The sequence below is a fragment of the Corythoichthys intestinalis genome, chromosome 22, assembly GCF_030265065.1.
Source record: "Corythoichthys intestinalis isolate RoL2023-P3 chromosome 22, ASM3026506v1, whole genome shotgun sequence".
Taxonomy (NCBI): Eukaryota; Metazoa; Chordata; class Actinopteri; order Syngnathiformes; family Syngnathidae; genus Corythoichthys; species Corythoichthys intestinalis.
In genome coordinates, this window is record NC_080416.1 from 32,709,857 (window position 1) to 32,733,214 (window position 23,358).

At 39.7% G+C, this 23,358-nt stretch overlaps 1 protein-coding gene across 2 annotated transcripts in view; it reads right to left on the reverse strand.

Annotated features, from left to right (window-relative positions):
• atxn1a (ataxin 1a) overlaps positions 1-21,080 on the reverse strand; it is a 128,110-nt gene extending 107,030 nt beyond the window's left edge. For both annotated transcript variants that reach the window (XM_057827143.1, XM_057827140.1), the window contains exon 1: positions 20,799-21,080. The gene's annotated coding sequence lies outside the window, so the exon portion shown is untranslated. The remainder of the gene's footprint in view (positions 1-20,798) is intronic.
• Positions 21,081-23,358: the final 2,278 nt, after the last annotated feature.

Below are 23,358 nucleotides of genomic sequence, written 5' to 3' on the forward strand. Positions count from 1 at the left end.
GTGTTGTGTTCCACAAGTTCTGAAATAAATGATTAAAAACCTGACGGAGCTAGTGGCGATGGTACCAGAATAATAATTGTCACGATAACGTATAAAGACTGGCGAACAGAGGTCGGAGGAGTATTGTCAAGTAGTTCATGGACGTGCACCCCACGCTCATATTTTTCTATCATTCCATCTTCATTTCAATGGTAAGCGTCACCTTTTTTTCTTTTTTCATCACCTGCTTTAACATTCTTGGAACCCAATTTTGATTTATCTCACATGAAATTCCGCCGTGCGTCAGTCTTGCGGGAAAACAATGAAATTCCTACGCTGTCATGAATTGTTGTATTTCGAGCATTTTGTCAGATGTAGAAAGAAATGGTGTATCAAATTTTACGTCGGAATGTCGAAAAGATCTTGTGTCTAAGCGATCGTGTGTTGAGGTACCACTTTATGTACATTTTTTATTTTATTTTGGGGCAATTCAGGGCAGGGACGGACTGGTAATCTGTATCTTCTGGAGGATCACAGACCGGTGGTCTGGACGGCCGGCGGCTGCCATACTTCCATCACTGTTTTTATCCCCCCTATCTTCTATGATTATCGACAGTTCGCATCCAATCCGACAGGTGGCAGCGATGCGCCTGGCTGTTAACTGCCAATCTGATAGAAGAAGAACGAAGAAAGCACAAAGTAGCCTACTTTGGTAAAGCCTTACTCCTTGTGGAAGCAAAATAGCGACGAGCATGGATAAACAATATGGATGGTGGTGGCAAAAAAAAAAAAAAAGAGAGAGAAGGGTGGCGCGGAGAAGGGTGGAGAGAAAAAAACTGAAAAAACTTGAGAGTGAAGCATCGAAATGTCACAAGTTGACACACATGTTAGCAAGGAGCAATCTGGCTGCAACGGCCACGCCGGCTAGCAACAGCCCAGCCAGCCCCGGCGATGACGAGAGTGGGAGCGGCAGCCGCTCTCACGTGCAGCTGGTGCAGGGAGAGGGTAATGATGAGCTGGTGGAAGTTCCCCAGACAAGCGAAGGCCAAGTACGTAGGGATGAAGAGGGCTAACTGCTAGGTATATTGGCAACTGTTATCCACCAGGTAGCTACCGTATTTTTCGGACTATAAGTCACCGGTTTTTTTTTGTGATGCACGATAATACATTTTTCAACCGATATCGATAACCGATAATTTCCTGCCTCTTCCACCCGATAACCGATAATGTCAAGCCGATAATTCTATTCAAATATGTATGTAAAATGTCAAAGTATACAAAGATCAAATGTTACTGTGCAAAAATGTAATTTTGTGCTATTTTTTCCCACATCAAATGTGAACAAGTAGTAAATTCCAACATCTAAACAATGGCAATGACATTGTGTAATGGTAAGCTTTTGGCAACAATTACTTAGAGAGTAAACACCCAAATTGCATAAAAATGCCTTTAAAAGTAGGCCATTCCTAACATATATCACATTATTACACTGCAAAAACACCTCCTTAAAACAAGCAGAATTGGACAAAACTGTTGATTGCCCACATTTGGAGGCTAAATCAAGTATATAATTATCCGATTGCAGTATCGGTTGAATTTCCTTTTATCTGGATTATCTGTGTGACGTCATAATTGCCATTATCGGCCGATAATTATCGGTGACCGATATTATCGTGCATCTCTAGTTTTTTTCATACTTGCCTGGGGGTGCGACATATACTCAGGAGCGACTTATGTGTGAAATTATTAACCCATTATGATATCATTTCACATGTTATTTTGGTGTTTTCGAGTGAAACTGATGGTTTGGTAAACTTGTTAGCATGTTGTTGTTTATGCTATAGTTATCTGAATAACTCTTAATAGCTATGGCCACGTTCACGTTCTGCCTTTGGCAATGAGTGTTCAATTGTATTATTGACTTTTTCATATTGAAATGCATGCTTTTAGTTTGTGGCGCTTTCACGCCCATGTGGGGGCGCACTCGCACTTGCTTACATGAAGAAGAGCGCTCACACGCCAGAAGAAGACGGACAGCTACGCAGCTCTGCGTGAGTGGACGAGTTAGCGAGAGAGAAACACGGCTGCGAACCTACATTCATTGTTTATGCTTGTAAAATATCTCTACAGAGGCAACGCCTGTGTGTATCATCTTTTCTGTTGTTGTTGTGTGTTTTCCAACCGCGATCTGACACTTAGAGCCAGTTATGTGGTTGTTTGAACGATGTGCTAATGCTAGCGAACGCATGCTAACCGTTTGTGTCATTGCTGTAGTACAAGGGTCCCCAAACTTTTTCCTGTGAGGGCCACATAACTTTTCCCTTCTCTGATGAGGGGCCGGGGTCAGTTTGTAACAGAAAAGGTGTGACGACTGCAGGAGTGCCAAAATGTAAAGATTTTTTTTTTTTCAGAAAGCCACAATCAAATAACCCTTTCTGGATTCTTCACAGAACAAAAGTAAATAAAATAATAATATAATATAATATAATATAATATAATATAATATAATATAATATAATATAATATAATATAATATAATAAGAAATAATAATAACACTATTAATTAAATAGATAATAACCAAATAACCCTCTCTGGGTTCTTCGCAGAAAAAAAGCCAGGAAATAAATAACACTATTGAAAAAAATAATAATAATTTTTTTTTTTCTCTAATTTTTTTTTTTTTTTTTTTTGGTTCAGGGGGCCAGACCAAATGTGGAGGCGGGCCGGGGCGGGCCGTAGTTTTGGGACCCCTGCTCTAGTAGCACCTAATTATCATTTATTTACGTTGATGCGAACCTGTTTGGTATCGCGGACGAAATTGATTCAACAAATTATACGGACGTCCAGCATCGTCATTTGGAAGTTTAGCTCGCTGTATAGCCAGGACCGAGCCGTAGCGTCCTGGTGAGGACGGTATATTCGCATTTCGTTGTTCATGCACTGTACACTGTACACTTATTCAGCATGTTGTTCTCTATTGTATTTTTATATCAAATTGCCTTTCAAAAAGACATATCTATGTGTTGGATTTTATCAAGTAAATTTCCCCCAAAAATGCGACTTATACTCCGGTGCGACTATATATACTATATATGTTGTTTTTTTTTTGTTCGTTGGGCATTTTATGGCTGGTGCGACTTACTGTATACTCGGGTGCGACTTGTAGTCCGAAAAAATATGGTCCATTCTAAATGAAATAAATGGTAATTAAAGGGTTAGTGCCAGCTAGTCCATGTCCTTCATAGCCACTTCATTTTTCTCTCAAAGTGCACAAAATTGAGGCATTTTTCATTAAAATGTAAAAAAAATATTGCCCCCGAACCTCTTAGAAGGTCTGTGTTTCCCTTCGTACAGCGATTCTTGTGGACTGGGCTGAGTCAAAGTCCAGGGCTGCTTTTTAGTCCCAGTCTGCCCCAGATTCAAGGTAACTTTCTGTTGATTTAGCGGCATTTCAGGGTAACTTCCTGTTGATTTGTGAGCATTTCAGGTTCACTTCCAGTTGATTTGTGGGCATTTCAGGTTCACTTCCTGTAGATACAGTATTGGGTCAATTCCCGTTGATTTTGAGGCATTTCAGGGTCACTTCCTGTAGATATCGGGTCACTTCTAGGCATGTGCCGGTTACCGGTTTCAAGGTTTACCGTGGTCATAAAACGTCACGGTTTCACAACCACTAAAATTTTCCATCACACGGTAGTACGGTATTCGGTATTTTTTATGTCCCAAAACGCGGAATATAGGAAGTTCTGATTGGTACCGCCGACGGAACCAATCTGAACTTCCTATATTGCAGGTTGCCCCGCATAATCCGGGACTGTTGCCAACCTTTCTTTCGCCATTGTAAACATCTGTTTAAATTTAACATTTTCATAATACAGCCTGTGGTGTTTTTTTCTCTCTGGCGACTTTCTGTGTTGAAAGCAGGTGGGTGGGTGGGTGTATGTGTATATACAACCCCTAGCAAAATGTATCGAGTCACCAGTCTCGGACGAGCACTCACACAGACATTTTATTATGTAGAACAAACTCAGACAAAAAGCTTGAAAAAAAAATAATGAATTAGTTCAAAAGTGCAACTCCTTGGCATTCAGAAACTCTCAAAGAAATGAATAAAAAACGTGGTGGTCAGTAAATGTTACTTTTATAGAGCAAGTCACTTGGGTTGGAAATCAATAAGGAGTGAATGGAAGTTTTTGTGCTATTGAAATGAATGGCGAGTGAATAGGGCAATTGAAAGTCAATGGAAAATTTGGGCCATTAGAAATAAGTAGTTATGTTTTGGCATAAAATTCATAATGACATTCACCAGACACTGCGCCACGCCTTCAAGTAGGGGGGCCGTCCCACACTCCACATCAGTCAGTCGCAGTTATTCTCAAACTCATGCAGCGATCCAACGCCGGATTTAGGTTGAAAAAGTACGAAAGCTGTACCGCATACAAACAGGAAGGATTGTCTCAGGAGTGATTAGTTCGGGGATTCAAGGTAATTCAGGGATTTAAGCATTTATTCACAAGAATTTTCAACGTAAAAAGCTTTGTGGTGATAAGGCGTCACCACAGTGGCTTAAAGACTAGCAGCACATTCGACATATTTACGTAAAATAAATGCTAACTGCCCGTTTTTTGCTTCTAACCAAGAATCGAGAAGTCTTTAAGTCTATATCTATAAATAATTCAAGGATTTAAGCATTTATTCACAAGAATTTTCAACGTAAAAAGCTTTTTGTGGTGATAAGGCGTCACCACAGTGGCTTAAAGACTAGCAGCACATTCGACATATTTACATAAAATAAATGCTAACTGCCCATTTTTTGCTTTTAACCAAGAATCGAGACTGATTTACGTCCATGTCTATAAACAATTCAGGGATTTAAGCATTTATTCACAAGAAGTTTCACCAGAAAAGCTCTGTTTACATGGGGCAGCCGCTAGCTACAGTCACTAACAGACTAGCATTGTACTTTGACATTATTTATGTAAAACAAATGCTAACTACACGTTGTTGTTGTTTTTTGCTATTAACCGAGAATTGAGACTGTTTTACGTCCATATCTATAAAGAATTGGGGGATTTAGGCATTTATTCACAAGAATTAACACCGGAAAAGCTCAGTTTACATCAGGCGGCCGCTAGCTACATTCACTAACAGACTAGCATTGTACTTCAACATATTTATGTCAAATAAATGCTAACTGCACGTTTTGTTTTTTTTTTACTTTTAACCAAGAATCTAGACTGTTTTACGTCCATATCTATAAAGAATTCGGGGAATTCGGCAAAAAGCTCTTTTTCTTTGTTTCCACGCGGTCAGCTTTGACGGAGGCCCCCTATTAATCGGCCCCGCGCCCAGTGTCCCGTCAATATATTATGAAGTCTGTGGTTTTTGGCTAATTTTGGCCAAATAGCAAAAACTGTATAGGAATTTTGTGGCCCTTAGCGTCCTGAAATTTTTTATGTACAAATGATGTGATGAGAATGACATGGGAATTCTGCGAAGAAACGCCATTTGGGAAAAAAAAAAAGAATATTATAGATAGCAGCTACAGCTACCATGAATGAAAGAATAAAAACATTTCTAACAACACGAACAATTTTGCGAGCGGCTTTATTTGAATTTTTTTTTTCTATATTTTTAAACAATAGTATTCAAACATCATTTTAAAGGATCACGTAGAACTTTCATTAAAAAATAACAAAAGCGTTTTTAATTCAAAGAGTCAGTTTTGTCGTTGAAAAAGCCTCCCACCTGACGGGCGCAACTAGTGGGGGCTCCACCCCGCCAAGCTTCAAAAAGAGCGAGCTGGAGGCTGATCAAATATGAATGGAGGCTGGCGATCACACGGAATACAGACGCCTCATTTGCTCTCAAAAGATCAAATCCTTGACCGGAATAAGAAAAAGTGGACACCCTCTTCTTCAAATGCCACCTTTTTGTGATACGTAAACATCATATCATTTTTACCTCCTCCTAATTTGAAGATTGCCTGTAAAAATGCTCATCTTCCGTCTCTCGACTTGTTCTTCCACTTGAAGCTCATTGATCTGCACGTGCGTGCAGTGCTACTGTACACAAGGTTGTTCATTATCATAACAGGTGTTTGCGTATGTAACATCTCTCTGCGATGCGTGCGTAGACGAGTCCTGTGCTGTCAGTTTGACAAATAGCAACGCTTACTCAAAGTAGAAGAGCACAATATCCTAACTACAAGTGAATCTTTACGGCGACGCCATTAAATTTGGCAGTCGTGTTGAAAATACAGTGGTATTAAAAAGTATCTGAACCTTTTGGAATTTCTCACATTTCTGCATAAAATCACCATCAAATGTGATCTGATCTTTGTCAAAATCGCACAGATGTAAAAACAGTCTTTTTTTTAACTAAAACCACCCAAACATTTATAGGTTTTCATATTTTACTGAGGATAGCATGCAAACAATGACAGAAGGGGGGAAAAAAAGTAATTGAACCCTCTGCCTAAGGACACTTTAAGAGCAATGAAAACCAATTTTTTCCCAAACAACTTAAGTCAGGTTTGTGCCCAATTACTGATGAGAGGTTTAAAGCTGCCCTGCCCACTATAAATCACACACCTGGTAAGAATTGTCTTGATGAGAAGCATTGTCTGATGTGCAAGAGCTGTCTGAAGACTTGCGATCAAGGATTGTTGATTTATATAATGCTGGTAAAGGATACAAACCATCTCTAAATGTCTGGATGTTTATCAACTGACAGTCAGAGGAGTTGACTACAAATGGAGAGAGTTTGGCACTGTTGCTTCTCTCCCAAGGAGTGGCCGTCCACCAAAGATGACGCCAAGAGTTCAGCACAGAATACTCAGTGAGGTGAAAAATAACCCTAGAGTGTCTGCGAAAGACTTACAGAAATCACTGGCACAGGCCAATATATCTGCGCACACATCAACTATATTTAAAACAATGGGCAAGAACGGTGTTCATGGGAGGACTCCACGGAGGAAGCCATTGCTGTCTAAAAAGAAAACATTGTTGCTCGTTTAATGTTCGCAGAAAGGCACTTGGACACTCAACAGAAGTTTTGGCAAAATATTTTGTGGACTGATGAAACCAAGGTTGAATTGTTTGGGAGTAACACACAACGTCATGTGTGGAGGAAAAATGGAACAGCTCATCAACATCAACACCTCGTCCCCACCGTAAAGCATGGTGAAGGGAGGATCATGATTTGGGGCTGTTTGTTGCCTCCGGGCCTGGACAACTTGCAATCATTCATTCAAAAGTTTATCAGGATGTTTCCAGAAAAACTTGAGGCTGTCTGTCAAACAGCTGAAGCTAAAAAGAGGATGGATGCTGTAACAAGACAATGATCCAAAACACAGAAGTAAATTAACTACAGAGTGGCCAAATCAAAGTCCAGACTTGAACCCCATTGAGATGCTGTGGCATGACCTAAAGACAGCGATTCATGCCACACATCCCAGGAATCTGATTGAACTACAGCAATGTGCCAGACTGATCTGCAGCTACAGGAAGCATCTAGTTGAAGTTATTGCTGCCAAAGGTGGAGGGGGGGGTGCACAAAATATTAAATGTAATGGTTCACTTACTTAATTTTCCCCCTTCTGTCATAGTTTGCATATCTTATTAAAATATGAAAAACTAAATGTTTGGGTGGTTTTAGTCAAGCTGACACTGTTTTTTTTTTATCTGTGTTGGATTTTGACAAAGATAAGCTCACATTTGATGGGGATTTTATGCAGAAATTCCAAAAGGTTCAGATAGTTTTTAATACCACTGTACTGGTAGGTTAGCCCCACTCCATCTGTCTAGAACAGTATGTGGTCCTGATTTGGAAGCCATGTTATTTGATGGACCCTTGCAAATGGAAAAATGGCTCCTTCAAACCATATTGGCAAAGCTCTTTTGTATTTTCGGACACGGCGCATTCAAACTATTTTACGGATCGACTCGTGATAAGACGTTTACACCAATTTTCAGGTTGCTAAGTGAAACTATTTTGAAAAACAATTCTCCAGAGTGCAACTGAGCCAAAATGGCAGCAGACTTCCTGGCCTACTCATGTTAGATTAATCCACCAAATTTTTCTTTGCTAGCAAAAACTAGCTTCAAGTTAAATATTAAAAATATTAACAAAAACATGAACAAAAAAAAAATAAGCTGATGAAAAAGGGTTTTATCAGGCATCTGTGTGGGCAACTGTAAACGTCGCTGACCGAAGGTAGGACCCCGGAAGGACCCTGCAGCAGTCTGAAGGCAGGCTGCTACAGGAAGCTTCAGGCTTGCCTGTTTTGTAAATACTTTTTTTTATCTTGCATGAAAGAATATGCAGTGTTGCTTTAGCGTTGCTTTAAGGTGTTTACGGAATGATCCTTACAATCTAAATGCAATTTGTAGTGTTAGCGTAGCGTACCACTGTATTTTGAATTGAATTGTAGATAGGTCTACCGAGCCAAAATTGCTAAATGTGTTGTTTTTGGCAGCCCTTTTTTAACACTATTCGTCGTCTTTTTGGATGAATTACTTATTATTCTTAGTCAGATTTTAGTCATTTCAAAATGTGTTAATCTATAGTGCTGGCCAAAAGTATTGGCACCCCTGCAATTCAGTCAGATAATGCTCAATTTCTCCCAGAAAATGCTTTGGTTGTAATATCTTCATTTATTTTGCTTGCAATGAAAAAACACAAAAGAGAATGAAAACACAAAACTCCAAAATGGGCCTGACAAAAGTATTTGCACCCTCAGCCTAATACTTGGTAGCACAACCTTTAGACAAAAGAACAACCGCTTCCGGTATTCATCAATGAGTTTTTTACAATGCTCTGCTGGAATTTTAGATCATTCTTCTTTGGCCAACTGCTCCAGGTCTCTGAGATTTCAAGGGCGCCAATTTAAAATCTCTCCACAGGTGTTCTGTGGGATTTAGGTCTGGACTCATTGCTGGCCACTTTAGAAGTCTCAGGTGCTTTCTCTCAAACCATTTACTAGTGCTTTTTAAAGTGTATTTTGGGTCATTGTCCTGCTGGAAGACCCAGCCCAACAGTCCAGCCATGTGCAAATAAATTGTTACTTTGCTATCAGAAGCTCTATTTGTCTTGTTGTTTGTTAGTTTGTAGAATGAAAACATTATTCAGATGTTTGGGATGTGACGGTAGCAAAAAATAGCTGTGTTAAAGTCAAAGTTATGTTTGAAAAGTATGCTTTTACAAAAAGCTCAATATCTGTTTTTTCATCAGAAATTGGAAAATTGCTCAAACTAAGCTATTTTCTAATGCTGATTTCTAAAGAATGGAAAAAGATATGAACAAACTTTTTTCCTGCTGCAAAATCAGTCAAAATCCAGTAAAACGGCCGGGAGCGAAGGGGGTTGCACCGGCGAAAATGGCTGGGAATGAATGAGTTAAATGTGAATACAAAATAAAATTCCTGAATGTTTCTTCAGACTAGGCAGAGTTGCACTTTTATTAAAAAATAAAAAATGCCCCAGCTTAGCCTTAAATGGTATAAAATAAATAATAATAAATGAGGATCTAAGTAAAACAAAAGAACAATTGGCTAACTTGCATCGCAAAAATGTGCTAGCTTAAAGGCTCTAAAATTGTTAGGTTTTTTTTTTTCACAACGCTCTTAACAAATCGTTCACATTCGCACAAAAAAAACAATAAAAAATGAAGTGAAAAACGAATGGCACCATTACAGGTCCATTTTGCAAAAAAAGGGGGGCAGGACTGTGTACATCATCACTCAAAATTTCTATCTCCAAAACAAAAGCAGCACAAACGAAAAGTTTTACAGCACAAGCCAGCACAAACGATTGACACTATTATAAGCCATCAAAATAAAGGCTGGTTGACCTCAGACTGACCTATAAAATAATTGTTAATATCTGAAAAACGATAGCAGCACAAACAAATAAAAATTCAGCACAAACGAGCACAAACCTATCACAAACTAATGACATACTTTTTCTATGGATAAATTTGCGTCTGATAGGTGGCCAACTTCATGGAGGTTGGGTTTTTGAGATAGATTTCATGTCACTACGTGAAACTTTTCCAGAATTTCTTGAGGTTGCATGTACAAGTTGAAGCAGCAGGTCACTTATTAACCCTGCTGGGAAATCTCCAGCCACACACCCATTTCTGCTGCAAATGGTTGAGTCCAACGAGGCGAGCTGCAGTTAAATGGCTTGTGATTATGACACATAGGCCTCTAATTGCCTGTCGTTAGCGTCTATGCCAGTTTTGTCCTCGCACAAAGTCTTTAGTTACCCGTCGAGCCAGGTAGCGATTAAAGACATAGTATGGTCATTTGGCCTCTCACCGTACCGCGATTGATTGCCACGAAAAAAAATGTTCAGGACTATAAAGGATATAATCCTGAACTATACTTATAATGACCGGGTTGCTACCTGACCATTCAGGTAATGTTGGAAATGATGAAAGTTGAGGGTTACATGTAGGGCTGCAGCTATCGATTATTTTAGTAGTCAATTAATTGATAAACTAGTTAGTTTGAATAATCGGATAAGGAACATGAAAAATTAAAATACCTACGCTGAGCCTCAAATGGTATAAATAAATAAATAAATAAGGATCTATGTACAACAAAAGAACAATTGGCTAACTTACACAGCAAAAGTCTGCTAGCTTAAATGCTATAAAATGCTAAAAAAAAAAAAATTGTTTTTACAATGTTCTTGACAAATGATTTAGACTTGGGCTGCAGCTATCGATTATTTTAGTAGTTGATTAATTGATAAACTAGTTAGTTCGAATAATCGAGTAATTGGATAAGGAACATAAAAATTAAAATACCTGCGTTGAGCCTCAAACGGTATAAATAAATACATAACTTACATAGCAAAATCTGCTAGCTTAAATGCTATAAAAGGCTAACTTTTTTTTTTCTTTTACAATGTTCTTAACAAATGGTTCAGACACATATTCCCACAAAAAACGGCTAAATATACCTATGAACTAAATTACGAAAGCATTAAAAAAACATTAGCTCAAACAAAAACTTGGCTTATGTTGGTCTTAACAGGTAGCAAATGGATTCAGCCATGTGAAATGAAGCAGATTAGAAGATTGTGTATCCACCCATATAAATGAAACTAAACGCAAACACTTTCAAAATAAACCATTCCATTGCCACTTTAATTAAACGAATACTCGAAGCCGCAAAATGTAATTCGAATCCTTTTTTTCTAATCGAATACTCGGGTTAATCGCTTAATCGTTGCAGCACTAGTTACATGAACTCATGGGCTACCCTGGACAGTGATAGAGTCAACCACAAAATAACTGTCGAACTAGAAAATGTCATTTCTGTGTTGAGATAATTAGCTCTCCCAAGTGTCACTTTCTATTAATTTTGGAGCAGTTTCGGGTAACTTCCTTAGCTGCCGTTGACAGCGCTAGACGTCCAGTCCATTTTAACTCGGCAACTGTTCGAACTGTTTTCAGGTAGACTCCGCATGTCATGTTGCAAACCAAAACAGCAGCTCGTTTAATATTAATCCAAACATTAAAATATCAAGTAAATAAACCCGCCGGGTGGAAATTTAATGTTTCACGCGTAGTCCGCCAGACAAACAAAGCCTCAAACAACTGCGCTTAGAAAGTCGCTTGAGTGAGAAGATGACAGATTCCAATGTCATTTTTGCATGACTCATTTGCGATTTGAATTTTTTTTTTTTTTTTTTTTTTTTTCGTGGTTTGTTTTCTTAATGGAGACTGTTTGTAACAGCCTTTGTATAAGTAGTATTCCCAGAACATGTGCCGGTTACTGGTTTCGAGGTATATTATGTAGGTATGTGCCGATATGAGATTCTGACGGTATGATAACCTTACGCAAAAATATCACTGTTTCACGGTATCACGGTATTGCAATTAGCTCTAAAATGTGTTACTTTGAGATAGGGCTGCAGCTATCGATTATTTTAGTAGTCAATTAATCGATTAACTAGTTAGTTCGAATAATCGAGTAATCGGATAAGGAACATGAAAAATTAAAATACCTGAGCTGAGCCTCAAACGGTATAAAAAGATAAATAAATAGATGAGGATCTAGGTACAACAAAGGAACAATTGGCTAATCTATATAGCAAAAATGTGCTAGCTTAAATGGTATAAAATGCCAACTTTTGGTCTTAGCAAATGGTTCAGACACATATTTCCACAAAAAACGGCTAGAAATACCTTTAAACCAAATTACGAATGGATTAAAAAAATATTAGCTCAAACAAAAACCTAGCTTATGTTGGTCTTCACAGGGAGCAGCTGGATTCAACTATGTGAAATGAGGCAGACTAGAGGGCAGTGTATTCAACCAAATCAATATCACTAAATGCAAATACTTTCAAAACAAACCATCACAACACCACTTTAATTAAACGAATACTCGAAGCAGCAGAATTTATTTTGAATCTTGTTTTCTGATCGAATACTCGAGTTAATCGATTAATCGCACTACTTTGAGATATCTAGGTAAAAAAAAATCCATTGAACAGGATTTTTATTTTTCAAAACATATTAGCAAATTAGAACATACTGTAGCATAAGTACAATGTTATGTTAAAATAAATAACAAATATAAAGTAACAAAATATTCTAAATAAAATTAAAATAAATGCAGTCCTTTAGGTGAGCCTAAACCCACAGCCACAGTTCAACATTATTACCATCAGAACAAAAATAATTGAATTATTTCCCATAAAAAGCAAGTGTGTATGACTCGTATCATGTGTAAATTATACACACTCTCTCTTTCTCAACACAGACATTTGCCAAAGAGAAAAAAACACGTTTTACCACCGCAAGACACACTAAACACACTGGAGTTAACTCATAGCTGGTGGGAAACGTCCATGACGGTGTTTACTAACCTCTAAGTTTGTGTAAATGCGTAATCATATTTGAGGTATTGCCTCCTCGGCAGCCAAACATGTTTTACATGTCGATGGGCCCTCCTCCTCGAAACTGTGGCCGTCTGTAACTTTTCTGTAGTCGAAGTATTCCCATACCAGCAATTTTGTTTTCTTCGATGGGGGAAAAAGTTCAGGAGTTTCACCTCCTTCAGCCATTGTGTAGCACAGCTGATTCACTGACACTGAGCAACAACTGGTGGGGGAAGTTTGAGCCTTACAGCTTCAAGGGAGGGATTTCTCCCTGCGTTTTGGGGACATAAAAACTAGCTAATACCTTAGGAACGGTATGACGGAAATTTTGGCAGTTTTGAAACCTTGACATTTTCATACCACGGTGTACTTTGAAACCGGTAATCGGCACATGCCTAATACCATGTTATGAAAACATCATGGTTTCAAAACCACTGAAATTTTTCGGCATACCATTTCTTTTTTATGTCCCAAAAATGCAGAGAGAAAGCCCTCACGTGCAGCTGAAAGGCTCACCCCTCCCCCCTGGTTGTTGCTCGGTGAGTCAGCTTTGCTACATGATGGCTGGAGGAGGTGAAACACCTGAACTTTTTCCCCCATTGAAGAAAGCAAAGTCACTGGTAAGGCTACAGAAACGTTACAAACGGACCGTGGCTTTAGAGGAGGACGGCCAACCGACATGTAAAACATGTTTGCGGAGAGTGGCTGGCTGCCAGAGGAGGCAATACCGCCAATATGATTTCACATTTCCGTGAACACACCATTGCTTTATACAAAATTAAAGGTTAGTAAACGCTGTCATGAACGTTTCCCACCAGTTATCTGTTAACTCCAGCGTGCTTAGTGTGTCTAGCGGTGGTAAAACAAATACTATAATGTAAGCTTGTCAACGAGGCGGATAACCTGTCTAATTAGCATGTTAAGACGGCGAACTAGTTTCTTCTCTGAACATTAGCCTACTTTTTTTTAAGTCTTCCGTCATTATAAACATCTGTTCAAAATAACATTTTCATATTCCAGCCTGTGGTGTTTTTTTCTCTCTGCCGACGGTCGTCTGACTGTCTAAGCAGGCACTATTAACTTGCGCTAGCTTAGCCACTCTGGAGCCCTGGAACTAACAAATTGCACGGAATTTCATCTCCACCGACTTATTAAACCCCCACTAACTCGAAGATTAAGCCTTATGTCAAAAATTCTGAACTTCCCCTTTAAATTCATTTATAGAAAAGTCAATTACATTCACTAGACGTTTCTACCACCAGGGGGCGCGTTAAGACACACAGGGCCCAATTTTCATACACTAACCAAAGTTAAAGTATCATTTTAGACTAGTTTTTGGACTAGTTTTCCTGCAGTTTACGTGCTTTATTCCATTTCTTTCAACTGCTAATCCTCCATCTAATGGGAGGAGAAACTGGTTTGCTCAGTGGAAGGTTGACTAGCACTTGGTATGTGATGTGTAACAGACCTACAGGCAGCATGGACTGCGTGGAAAACGGCTGGGGTGGGGGGGAACCAACGTAATTTTCAATCCATCCATTTTTCCCGATTATCCGAGTTCAGGTCGTGGGGCCAACAGCTTCACCAGAGAAGCCCAGACTTCCCTCTTCCTAGCCACTTCATCCAGCTCTTCTAGGAGGATCCCAAGGTGTTCCCAGGCCAGCCAGGGTACATAGTCTCCCCAGCGTGTCCTGGGTCGGGCCTGTGGCCTCCTCCCAGTGAGACATGCCTGGAACACCTGTACCTCTAATTGTAATTGACTTTCCTATTTATGATTTTAAAATAAGTTTTCCGGTAAAATGTTGTCTATAAAACAAATAACAAAGCAATAAAACAAATAACAAAAATGGGATGAAATTAACAAAAAAGATTTTTATAATGGGTCGAAATTTCGAACTTTTTCGAACAGATCATGTAACTACCACCTTAGATGTTCATTTGCTTTCCTTAGCCATACCCACCTGAGGACCAAATAGGCAAGATTGACGTGCGTAATCTTTTCAAACCAAAGCTTTCAAAAGCGACAACAACTACTGAGCAAGAGCCAAGGATTGAAAATGTGGACCATGAAACGCCAGAGAGCACCACCAAAATGGTGAGTGGAGTTTCAATTGGCCCCAGTAAAGATACTAATTGTACAACAGAACCACCACCAGTGTCTTGCCAATGTAGTTACCCCCGTCAAAAATTGTATCCCCTTGCCGCGGGAGTGCGCACACACACATTAGTTATGAGTTATGTCGACTTAAAATATTATTGAAGCCAGAAAAGAACCACAGTTATATATTTTGGACTTTGACTTTATTAAACTTTGAGAAACTCCATACAGGATTTGAATTACAGTAATAACAGTTATAGGTCTTTAAAGCACCGTAAAAAATGTGACATAGATCACTGCCCTCAACATGACTCGAAAACGCGGATTTGAACCTCTATCCCAGTTCTTATTTAGCACCGATTGACCAAGGAAACCCGGAGATATGATTCTTTTAATTTCATAATAGTAGCTATGAAGGAACTATCGTAATTTTCGCACTATAAGGCGCACCTGACTATAAGCCGCCACCCATCGAATTTGACACGAAAACGGCATTTGTTCATAGATAAACCGCACTGGACTATAAACTGCAGCTGTCCTCCCTGTATTATAAGATATTTACACCAAAAGATATCAACCGGTAACACTTTATTTGACAGTGGCATCATAAGACTGTCATAGGACCAAATGAACCACCATTGCTTCAAGAAGCTTCAATTTGGCCATCACTGTTCTCTCAGGGGAGACTGTCAACCTCTGCTGCCACCTGATGCCAACAATGTTGTCATCAAACATGCCTCCTAGCATGTATTGCAGCGCTACAGATGAAAATAACAAATTAAAAATCACGTTCTGTGTAAATTATTTCTCCAGTTACTGTTGTAGTTGTTTCATTCATTGCTAGTTATGGAATTTGGTAACACTTTATCTGACAGTGGCGCCATAAGACTGTCATAGGACCATCATAATTATGGCATGACACTACCATGAGCATTCATGAATGCTTTTGACAGATGTCATTTTGCGTCGTCCGGCAAATTATCTCCTTTTTGAAGGGATGTAAAAGATCCGAGCTGGACATAAATGGAGTTAGTGACATAATTTGCCGGATGACATTTAATGACATCTGTCATAAGCATTCATTAATGCCCATGATTATATGATGTCATAATTATTACGGTCTTATGCCAGTCTTATGACACCGCTGTCAAATAAAGTGTTACCTAGTAACCCAAATAAATCAACAAAAAAGCCACATTCGACTATAAACCGCAGGATTAAAACTGAGGGAAAATAGTAGCAGTTTATAGTCCGAAAATTGTGGTATTCACTATTCAAACTGGAAACCATTTTTTCCACTAGAGGGCAATCATGCTCCTTGGATGAAAAATGCTTCATTTCTGTTTTTGTTTTTTGTTTTTTTTTCGACGGAATTCAATTATTATTATTATCACTGCTTGATGTGGTTATGGAATGGGTTATTGTACAGTATCACTATAACAATAATTCATATAGATAAGTTTGTGCTGAGAGAAAGAAGTATTGTTTAAAAAAAAAAAAATCAAACAAAAATCAGCAATGACTTACAATGTTACTCATTACTTGAGTATTCTTTTCACTGGATACTTTTTTACATGTACTTGAGTACATTTTTTGGATGACCACTTTTACTTTAGCTTTTACTTTTGTAATATTATATTAAAATAACGCTACTCTTACTTGAGTAACTGTGTTAGAGGTATTTCGAAAATCTCTTTAAGTCTATTGGCCTCTTTAATGAATAATTGATCATATTCAGACCTTACGTACAGTATATCACAAAAGTGAGTACACCCCTCGCATTTCTGCAGATATTTAAGTAGATCTTTTCATGGGACAATGCAGACAAAATGACACTTTGACACAATGACAAGTAGTCTGTGTGCAGTTTATATAATAGAGTTCATTTATTTTTCCCTCAAAATAACTCAAAATATAGCCATTAATGTTTAAACCCCTGGCAACAAAAGTGAGTACACCCCTTAGAAATACATCCCTAAATGTCCAAATTGAGTGCTGCTTGTCATTTTCCCTCCAAAATGTCATGTGACTCGTTAGTGTTACTAGGTCCAGGTGTGCATAGGGAGCAGGTGTGCTCAAATTTGTAGTGCAGCTCTCACACTCTCACATACTGGTCAATGAAAGTTCCAACACGGCACCACGTGGCAAAGAAACAACATGGCAAAGAACTCTCTGAGGATCTTAAAAGATGTATTGTTGCGCTGCATGAAGATCGCCAAGGCTACAAGAAGATTGCCAACACCCTGAAACTGAGCTGCAGCACAGTGGCTAAGATCCTCCAGCGTTTTAAAAGAGCAGGGTCCACTCAGAACATGGCTCGGGTTGGTCGTCTAAAGAAGCTGAGCGCGCGTGCTGAGCGTCACATCCAAATGCTTTCTTTGAAAGATCGTCGCAGGAGTGCTGTCGGCATTGCTGCAGAGATTGAAGACGTGGGGGGTCAGCCTGTTAGTGCTCAGACCGTACACCGCACTTTACATCAAATTGGTGTGCATGGCTGTCACCCCAGGAGAAAGCCTATTCTGAAGACGGTACACAAGCACATGGATTACTGGAACCATGTCCTATGGTCTCATGAGACGAAGATTAATTTGTTTGGTTCCGATGGTCTCAAGCATGTATGGCGGCGACCAGATGAGTACAAAGATAAGTGTGTCATGCCTACAGTCAAGCATGGTGGTGGGAACGTCATGGTCTGGGGCTGCATGAGTGCTGCAGGTGTTGGAGAGTTACATTCCATTGAGGGAAACATGAACTTCAAAATGTACTGTGACATACCGCAGAAGAGCATGATCCCCTCCCTCCAGAAACTGGGTCGCAGGACAGTGTTCCAGCATGACAACGTCCCCAAACACAGCTCCAAGATGACCACTGCTTTGCTGAAGAGGCTGAGGGTAAAGGTGATGGACTGGCCAAGCTTGTCTCCGGACCCAATAGAACTTCTTTGGGGGATCCTCAAGCGGAAGGCGGAGGTGCGCAAAGTCTCAAATATCCGGCAGCTCCGCAACGTCGTCATGGAGGAGTGGAAGAGCATTCCAGTGGCAACCTGTGAAGCTCTGGTCAAGTCCATGCCCCGGAGAGTAAAGGCAGTTCTGGATAATAGTGGTCGCCACACAAAATATTGACAGTTGACATGTTGTACGTATGTTAATATTGATAACTTTCACTAAAGGGTGTACTCACTTTTGTTGCCAGGGGTTTAGACATTAATGGCTATATTTTGATTTATTTTGAGAGCAAAATAAATTAACTCTATTATACAGTGGGGCAAATAAGTATTTAGTCAACCAATAATTGTGCAAGTTCTCCCACTTGAAAATATTAGAGAGGCCTGTGATTGTCAACATGGGTAAACCTCAACCATGAAAGACAGAATGTGGGAAAAAAAAAGAAAATCACATTGTTTGATTTTTAAAGAATTTATTCGCAAATCATGGTGGAAAATAAGTATTTGGTCAATACCAAAAGTTCATCTCAATACTTTGTTATGTACCCTTAGTTGGCAATATCGGAGGTCAAACGTTTTCAGTAACTCTTTACAAGCTTTTCACACAGTGTTGCTGGTATTTTGGCTCATTCCTCCATGCAGATCTCCTCTAGAGCAGTGATGTTTTGGGGCTGTCATTGGACAACATGGACTTTCAACTCCCTCCACAGATTTTCTATCGGGTTGAGATCTGGAGACTGGCTAGGCCACTCCAGGACCTTGAAATGCTTCTTACGAAGCCACTCCTTTGTTGCCCTGGCTGTGTGTTTGCGATCATTGTTATGCTGAAAGACCCAGCCACGTCTCATCTTCAATGCCCTTGCTGACGGAAGGAGATTTTCACTCAAAATCTCTCGATACATGGCCCCATTCATTCTTTCCTTTACACAGATCAGTCGTCCTGGTCCCTTTGCAGAAAAACAGCCCCAAAGCATGATGTTTCCACCCTCATGCTTCACAGTGGGTATGCTGTTCTTCGGATGCAATTCAGTATTCGTTCTCCTCCAAACACGAGAACCTGCGTTTCTACCAAAAATTTCTATTTTGGTTTCATCTGATCATAACACATTATCCCAGTCCTCTTCTGGATCATCCAAATGCTCTCGAGCGAACCACAGACAGGCCTAGACATGTACTTTCTTCAGAAGGGGGACGTCTGGCAGTGCAGGATTTAAGTCCCTGGCGACGCATTGTGTTACTGATAGTAGCCTTTGTTACTGTGGTCCCAGCTCTCTGTAGGTCATTCACTAGGTCCCCCCGTGTGGTTCTGGGATTTTTGCTCACCGTTCTTGTTATCATTTTGACGCCACGGGGTGAGATCTTACATGGAGCCCCCGATCGAGGGAGATTATCAGTGGTCTTGTATGTCTTCCATTTTCTAATAATTGCTCCCACAGTTGATTTCTTTACATCAAGCATTTTACCTATATCAGATTCAGTCTCCCCAGCCTGGTGCAGGTCTACAATTTTGTCTCTGGTGTCCTCCGACAGCTCTTTGGTCTTGGCCATAGTGGAGTTTGGAGTGTGACTGACTGAAGTTGTGGACAGGCGTGTTTTATACCGATAATGAGTTAAAACAGGTGCCATTAATACAAGTAACGAGTGGAGCCTCATTAGACCTCCTTAGAAGAAATTTGACCTCTTTGACAGCCAGAAATCTTGTTTGTAGGTGACCAAATACTTATTTTCTACTCTAATTTGGAAATAAATTATTTAAAAATCAAACAATGTAATTTTCTGTTTTTTTCCACATTCTGTCTCTCATGGTTGAGGTTTACTCATGTTGACAATTACAGGCCTCTCTCATCTTTTCAAGTAGGAGAACTTGCACAATTGGTGGTTGACTAAATACTTATTTGCCCCACTGTATAAACTGCACACAGACTACTTTTCATGGTGTCAAAGTGTCATTTTGTCAGTGTTGTCCCATGAAAAGATATACTTACATATCTGCAGAATTGCGAGGGGTGTACTCACTTTTGTGATACACTGTATAGCTATTTTTCATGACCAAAATAGTCACTTGACCTTATAATGGGTTAAGGCGCTTGGACATGACAACAAATCAGATGTGACATGATAACTTGTGCAAGGATTCACCTCCTACTGCACTGACAAAACTCGCACAATGCACGCGTAGTAGTAAAAAAAAAATATATATATATATATATATATATGTGTGATAACGTGAGTGATGGGCCATCGCTCGGGACCAGGAGTAGTGCAGTATTGGTTGGGAGGAGGATGGGGCGGTCGGCGGGTATAAACAGAGTAAAAATAGCCTCGCTGCTATCACAGGCTTCCCCACAGTGCCGTTATATAATGGCCCGAGCTGGGATGAATGACATCACGGGTAGTCTCGCAATCACAAAGCCAGTGCGTCCTTTGCAAAAACACACCGCGCTATAGTAAGTAGTAGTGCATTAGTAGTCCCAAAAGCACACACGAGAAACGACCAGAGAGATGGAGACTCTTCAAGCCGGGGGTTAAATCAGCTGCTCGCCACACTTCCGCGATGGTGAAACGCAGATAAAAAAAATTTAAAAAATCCCCAAAAGGGTGGCAAATGAGCGCAAACAGAGAGTTGCGCAACGCCAATGTGATTAGAAGTACTTTGAATGTAGCTAAGAGTGTTTAGAGTGCTTAAAATGGGGGTAAAGTGAGCGGAAGGAGTGGCGCAGTTGTAAGAGCTGTCAAGCCGGGTTCAGGCGCTCGTCGCTCGGCTACGACGCGCGCCGAGCGCCGGTAGCGCCGAAGCTCTTAACTTTGCCCCGCCGAGGCGAACGCGACGCGGGGAGCGTACCGGGGGAGTTCGAGGGGAGTGCCGGTAGAGCTTACTGTCAGTGACGGCGGCGGCGGGACAGGCAGCGGGTCCCGGGTGCCTCTCCTCTCTCCTCCCGCGTCGTCCTCCGCTGGGCTCGGCTGGGCTGGGCTGGCAGCTCCGCCACCCCCCCTCGCGTGCGCTCGCTTGTGCTCCGGGGGCTGGAGGGCGGAAAGCGCGGCTGTCGCTCCCCTCCCCGCCTGCTGATGTCTGCGGCGGGCGGACGGCCGGCCCCCACCACCGGCGTGACCGTCACAGAGGCGCTGCAAGTTCACGCAGCGAGCACGCAGCCGAGTGACTCGACTACTCATGCACAAAAAAAAAGTAGTAGGGATATGCACGCGCACACGCACGCGCACTATTTTGTGTGTGCGTTTTTGTGTGTGTTTTTTTTCTAATATTTCACCTACCATATTTACACAAGAGTCCAAAAATGCATATTGGCGTTTTTCTAGATTATATTCTGACCATACCTAACTCATTGGCTGCCATTGACGACACTAGACGTCCAATCTATTTGGACGAAATGGATTGGACGTCTAGCCCTGTCAATGGCGCTGAAAGATGAGCACTCAGAGCCAGTTAAATGAATTGGATGTCTTTCGGTGTCAACGGCAAGCAAGGAGATACATGTGGGTCGTGTCTTTGCTTGTTTTAGGGTACTTATAGGTCACTTCCTTTTGATTTTGGGGCATTTCTAGGCATACGCAGAGTTTTAGGGGAGCATGGCCCCCCTGAGGCTGAAAAGTGTCATTGCATGTAATTGACTTTCCTATATCTGATTTTAAAATTAAGAGTTTTCCGGTAAAATATTGTCTATAAAAGTTGTAAAGCAATCAAACAACAAAAATGAATGAAAAAAATAAATAAAATTTATAATGGGTCAAAATTATTTTTCGAACAGATCACGTGACTAGAACCTTAGACGGTAATTTACTTTGCCTAGCCAAAACCACCTGAGGACCGAAGAGGCAAGATGCATATACGTAATTTTTTCAAACCTAAGCCATAGACTTCAAAAATTTCTTCTTTGTTTAGACATGGAGGCAGCTAATTTTCAGAACTGACTAGCCTCATAGTTGGCAATATTTACGCAAAATAAATCCTAGATGCACGGTTTTTCTGCTTTTAACCAAGAATCGAGGCTGTTTTACGTGCATATCTATGAAGAATAAGGGGATTTTAGGGGTGCACGATATCCATTTTTTGAAACCGATATCGATAACTTCCTGCTCCTCAAACCCGATACCGATATCAATAACCGATCAATAATCGATAAATATGTAATTTTTTAAATGTATACTCACCTAAGTTTTTGAACACCTGGAGGTTAAAAAAAAAAACTAGTGGTGGATTCAACACAGATTTTTGCCTTTGACCTCACCAGATTTTTCATAATGACATGAACATTATTATGAACAAAACAAAGACAAGAACAGTCTTGACTTCAAATAAAGTGCCAATATTTATTTTTTCAAATAAATATAATTTGAGTCAATCACAATCAATTAGTCAATATAATTGAAGATGTGTTTTCTGATAGGTATTGTGCTTTATCATCAGAAAAGATATTTAGTGAGAAAACCAAACCAAGAATCGAGACTGTTTTACTTCCATATCAATGAGGAATTCGGGGATTTAAGCATTTATTCTCAAGAATTTTCGCCAGAAAAGCTCTGTTCACGCCAGGCGGCCGCTAGCCTCATTAGCTAACAGTATATAGTGTATAATTATAATAAAGGGATATTATATTCTATAGTAAAGTGTGATTGTATATAGAATTTATTAATTATCTATTTACATAATATTTACGATTGATTCTGCATGTTTTCCTCAAGTATTAAGTGTCTGATGTTAAATTGAGTGATATATTGTTTGTTGAAAACCTTCAGTATTTTAAAAAAAATTAAGTTGCTATTTTGGTCAAAAACTATGTACATAAGGATATGTTAAATATTGTTATTGATTTGTTAAAGTTTTTAATAAAGGTATAAAGGAGTATATAACATAAAAAGAATTTCTCAGTACACAAATCAGACAAAAGTCCTGTTCATTCAAATTTTAAAAAGTGCTGCTGATTGACATTTTTTATCCTGTAGGCAAAGCGCTGATAAAAAAAAAAAAAAAAAATTGTGTCAATGACTCATTTATTTTCTTTAAACAAACTCCACAAACTTTTTCAAATTAGGAGGTGACAGATTAATGAATCCGTTTTCTTCATCAAACAGTTGTTCATAAATACAATCCAAATTAAATTTCAAAGCACACTCTCTTGTATGACAATTTACAGTTTAAATGGAAGTTTGTGTTGTCAACTTTACTATCTAACAATAACTCAACACTCAAGACACTGATTAGCATCATTGCTAACTAGCTTAGCACTCCTTGCTCAGCAGTAACGTCTCATCAAAAAAGAATACAAACAATACAATTGGCTTCATTTACTCAACTCTGACAGAGGCAAACTGCATCTAACACAAAAGACAGTCTAACTCTCGACACTTCGTAATATTATTGACTCAGCAAACCAACCTGAGTGTAGCAGTGAACTCTCTCACTTATAGCAGTGTAGCAGTG